The following is a 5,771-nucleotide window of genomic DNA, read 5'->3' as shown; positions in this document are numbered from 1 at the left end:
TGGGTTAAGTGGGCATTAATACTACCATTTGGAATAATGGGAATATTGAACATTTATCAAACACCAAGTGCCAGACTCTCTTCTAAATATTTCAGATATATTGACTCATTTAATCCTTAAAATAACTCTGCGAAGTTGGTATCACTCCATTTTATGGTGCGGGAAACAAGTGCAGAGAGGTTAAATGGTATTTCCAAAATCACATAAATAGTATATATTTGGAGAAATTTCTTGAAGAATTTGTGAATGGTATCCCAGAGGAAGTGACTTTCAAACTGGACATAGGATTTTCCAGAGGAAATGGCGCGTTCAAAGAAGACAGAAAACTTAGTACAGTCGTGTAAATACTTAGTACCCAACACCTACTTAAAGTACTTTGAGCAGAAATGAATATTTTCTGTTTACACTTCAAGGACTGGAGAGTATGGAGAGGACGGCAGTAACAATTTCTGTGCGGTGTGAGGTGCCATGTTGGAGCTAGGCCTGGGGTACTGTGGAGGCCCAGCGAGCATTTGGCCAGTCCTGGAGCATGAGGACAGGCAGCAGTCAGGGTCGGGGCTGGTGGTAGAGGTGGGTGGGTGGGTGGGTGGGGTAGGGAGACCTTATCTCCATGCACCACAGGCTGGGCTCTCTGAAAGACTGATGGGAGCAATTTAAGGTTACAGAAAGGGAACTGTTGGCCAGATTTGTTTTGGCCACCATGCCTCCTAGTAGATAAGCTGGGCCTGGTGGAGTGGCGATGGGAAGACTTGGCCAGAGTTTATTACTGGGAAAGTTAATATCAGGTTTTAGTCAAATTCACTATCCAGTTCCAACTTGTTTTGGAGTGAGGTGAGGGAGTAGGACAAGTGTCCTTTTAAGGGTGCCTGGGTGACTCAGTCAGTTAAGCATCTGTCTTCAGTTCAGGTCATGATCTGGGACTGAGCCCCGTGTCGGGCTCCCTGCTGAATCTGCTTCTCTTTCCCCGCTGCCCCCTCTCTCTCATAAACTTGAGCTCTGTCTCTCTTGCTGTCACTCACACTCTATCAAATAAATAAAATGTTAAAAAACAAAGCAAGTGTCCTTTTAGCTCTGTGATGATCTGTACCAATGCATGTTTTCTTTTGAAATGGGATGTAGAAATGTAATGGAGTAATACAAAATACAGTCCATTACTTATTTTATCTTTTTAAGAAATAAAACACCAAAAATGCCCTTAAAGTCCTTAGAAGTGGTCTTGCCTTATGGTGCCTGGGTGGCTCAGTCTGTTGGTGTTCAACTATTGATTTTTTTTTTTTAAGATTTTATTTATTTATTTATTTAAGATTTTATTTATTTATTTGACAGAGATCATAAGTAGGCAGAGAGGTAGGCAGAGAGGGAAGCAGGCTCCCTGCTGAGCAGAGAGACCGATGCGGGGCTCAATCCCAGGACCTTGGGATCATGACCTGAGCCAAAGGCAGAGGCTCCAACCCACTGAGCCACCCAGGTGCCCAGATTTTATTTATTTATTTGACAGAGATCACAAGTAGGCAGAGAGGCAGGCAGAGAGAGAGAGAGGAGGAAGCAGGCTCCCCGCTGAGCAGAGAGCCCGATGTGGGGCTCGATCCCAGAACCCTGGGATCATGACCTGAGCCGAAGGCAGAGGCTTTAACCCACTGAGCCACCCAGGCGCCCCTCAACTATTTATTTTGGCTCAAGTCATGATCCTAGGGTTGTGAAATCAAGTCCCGTGTCAGGATTTGCACTCAGTGGGGAGTCTGCTTGAGATTCTCTCCCTCTCTCCCTCTGCCCCACTCCTGCCCTAGTGCATGCTCTCACTCTCTCTCAAATAAATAAATAAATCTTTTAAAAATAAGTGACCTTGGGGCACCTGGGTGGCTCAGTGGGTTAAAGCCTCTGCCTTTGGCTCAGTTCATGATCCCAGGGTCCTGGAATCAAGCCCCGAATCAGGCTCTGCTCAGCAGGGTGCCTGCTTCCTCCTCTCTCTCTCTCTCAGATCTCTGCCTACTTGTGATCTCTGTCTGTCAAATAAATAAATAAAATCTTAAAAAAAAAAAGTGGTCTTGCCTTTATGATATGTCATATTTAAACCAGCAGACAAGTCCCATCTGGATATATTTCCAATAGGGAAAAATATAACCTCATTACCATGAAACTGAGCCAAAAATTATTTGTTTTTTGTGTTCAGCATTAAGGCTTATTTTGTGACATTGTGCAAATCCCTTAGGAATTTAGCAACATAGGGAATATTTCCTAAAATAGAGAATAATATTTAGTATGGAAAAGTTAGTTGACATTTATAGTTATAAGGAAATTTGAACGTGAAATAGAAATTCAAAGCCAATTTAGTTAATATAAGGTAGTTAAAATTTTATCCTTTTTGCTAGAAAAAAAAGGGAAAAAGAAAATGCAGAAGTGAATCATAGCAACAGAGATGTGTGTAGTGTGCATTTCCTGTGGGTGGGAATATGGGCCAGTGGGTCAGCCCAGGTGCCATACTATGAAGATTGAAGGTTGAAATACTTTTAAGATGCTCTTCTAGGATCATTTCATCCATTCCGTGGAGAAAACAGAAAATAGTTTGTTTTTTACATTTTTATTTCACTTCTTGTTTTATTTGTTTTTTACCTTTTTTTTTTTTTTTTTTTTGAGAGAGAGAGCGAGCACGTGTGGGTGTGTGCATACAAGCAGGGGAGCAGGCAGAGGGAGAGGGCGAAAGGAATATTAAGTGGTCTCCAGGCCCGTCTTGAGCCCGACTCAGAGCTCAATCTCATCACCTGGAGATCACGACCTGAGCTGAAATCAAGAGTCGGACGCCTAACTGACTGAGCCACCCAGGTGCCCCTTCCCCTCTTGTTTTAAAGGTTTCATACTATTATGATGAAGCAAGGTATTATTTAAAAAACTAATGGGGTGGCTCAGTCAGTTAAGCATCTGCCTTCGGCTCAGGTCATGATCCCAGGGCCCTGGGATGGAGCCCTGCACTGGGCTCCCTGCTCAGTGGGGAGACTGCTTCTTCCTCCACATCTGCTTCCCAGTCCCCCTGCTTTGCAACCTTTCTTCTCTCTCTGACAAATAAATACATAAAATCTTCAAAAAAAAAAAGATAATAAATGTAAGATACAGTGAATTTTTAAAAAAGATTTTATTTATTTATTTGTGAGAGAGCACAAGCAGGGGGAGTGGCAGGCAGAGGGAGAAGCAGGCTCCCCACCAAGCAAGAAGCCTGATGCAGGACTGACATGGGACTCGATCCCAGGAACGTGGGATCATGAGCTGAGCAGAAGGCAGACGCTTAATCGACTGAGTCACCCAGGCGCCCCAAGATATAGGGAAGTAAGGTACAGCTGGGGAGATGTCCACAAAATGCATGCTCTGGAATTGTATATATTTACTTAAGATTAGCTATAGGCTTTTAGCTTTAAGCTAATTTATGAAGCTAGTGTAAAGAGAAAGTTACAAGAGGCATAGTGTTTATACTCAGTCATTAAGCATTAGAATTGACTGGACAGAGAGTGAGACAAATTTGCATACCTTCATATTTAATACTGACAATTAACATATAAAATGCAGATTTCACTATTTTTGTTTTATAGATGAGTTACTAAGGTAACTTTCCCAGTACTACACAGCCAGCAAGTTGCTGAGCCTGATTCAAAACCCAGAGACCTTAGTACTATGTCTTTTTTAAAGGGTGTGTGGGGCAGAGGAAGAGAGAGGATCCTAAGCAGGCTCCACACCCAACACTGAGCGCCATCTCATGACCTTGAGGTCATGACCTGAGCCGAAATTGGGAGTCAGATACTTAAGTGACAGAGTCACTCTGGTGCCCAACTACTGTGCCTTTTTGATAAGAGATTAATAAGTTGAAAGTATTTGTCAAGGTTGTGTTAAAAGCTTTAGGTCAGCATCTCAGAAAGAAAACAATTAGTGTCAAGGATTTTTTTTTTTTTTTTTTTCTGATGGGCTCTCTGGTATTTTATGGAATTCCTTGTTACCTTCAGAAGATTTCTTTCTTTCTTATGTATTTGACAGAGTGTGCACAAGCAGGGGGAGCAGCAAAGGGAGCGGGAGAAGGAGGCTCCCTGCAGGGCTCTATGCGGGACTCCATCCCAAGACCCGACCCAAGTCGAAGACAGATGGTTACCGACTGAGCCACCTAGCTGCCCCGGGTCAAGGAAGCCTTAACCAAGTTTTTTTGATCATTTCCTTGCCTGCTTCCAAACTATTTACACTTCTTAACACAAATCTGATTGCCTAGGGATTGAAATTACTTAAAAATATTTTTTTGAAATCACTTCTAATTTATGACACATAACAAAGTAAATATGACAAAAAAAAAAAAAGAAAAGGGCAGCAGTGGAAGTATTTATCTTCACTTCTTTCTTCTCTAATGTTCTTCCTCTTTGCAGATCTGAGTTTCTGACCAATATTTCCTTCTCTCTGAAGAGCTTTTCTTTTTTAAATATTTTATTAATTTTTAAATAGTCTCCACACCTAACATGGGGCTTGAACTCATGACCCAGAGATCAAAAGTCAGATGCTCTATTGACTGAGCCAGCCAGGTGCCCATGAACAACTTCTTTTAATATTTCTTGCAAGACAGGTTACTGGCTACAAATTCCATTCTTGTTTGCCTGAGAAAGCATTTCTCCTTTACTTTTTTTTTAAATTGAAGTGTCATTGACTACAATATCATATTAATATCAGGTATATAACACAGTGTTCAATACACACACACACACACACACACACACATTATGAAGTGATCACTGTGATAAATCAAGCCACCATATGTCACCACACAAAATTGTTACCGTATTGTTAACCATGTTCTCTATGCTGGACATTGCACCCTGTCACTTATTTTATAACTAGACGTTTGCAATTTTTAATCCCCTCCATCTTGCCCCTCTTCCCACCCCATCTCCCTTCTGGCAACCGGATTGTTCTCTGTATCTATGAGTCTGCTTCTGTTCATTTATTTTGTTTTTTAGATTTCACATATAAAGTGAAATCATATGGTATTTATCTCTCTTCTTCACTTTTGAAGGATAATTTCACAGGATACAGAATTTTAGCCTTTTTTTTTCTCTCAACATTTTATAATTTTTTTTTCTTTCAACACTTTAAATATTTCATTCCACTTTCCTTAATTGTGTGGTTTCTGAGAAGATGTCTGATGTTATTCTTATCCATGCTGCTCTATAGAGATGGTATTTTTTTGCCTCTGGCTTCTTTCCACAATTTCTCTTTATCTTTGATTTTCTGTAATTTGAATATGACGTGCCTAGTTGTAGATTTTTTTGGCATTTTATCTTGCTAGTTCTTTGAGCTTCCTGTACCTGTGGTTTGCTGTGTGACATTAATTTTAGGAAATTCTCTGTCTCTATGCTTTAAATATTTCTTCTCTTCATTTCTCTCTCTCCTTGGCTTCCCATTGCACGTAGCTATCCCACTGTCCTTGGATATTCTGTTCCCTTTTTCTTTTCTTTTCTTCTTTCCCTTGCTTTTCTAGTTTTGGAAGTTGTTACCGATAGATCCCCAATCTCACAGATGCTTTCCGCAACTGTGTCCAGTCTACTCATGAGCCAATCAAAGTCATTCTGCCCTATCTTTCACAGTATTTTTGAAATCTAGCATTTCTTTTTGATTCTGTTAATTTCTGTCTCCACTTACCCATCTGTCCTTGAGTGTTGCCTACTTATTTTCATTAGTATTTTAGTACTTCTCTTACCATATTCATTTTTAAAATTTCTCAGTCTGATAATTCCAACAGGCTTGCTCAT

The sequence above is a fragment of the Mustela lutreola genome, chromosome 8 (genome assembly GCF_030435805.1).
Source record: "Mustela lutreola isolate mMusLut2 chromosome 8, mMusLut2.pri, whole genome shotgun sequence".
Classification (NCBI taxonomy): domain Eukaryota; kingdom Metazoa; phylum Chordata; class Mammalia; order Carnivora; family Mustelidae; genus Mustela; species Mustela lutreola.
Note: the sequence above shows the minus strand (reverse complement) of the source record.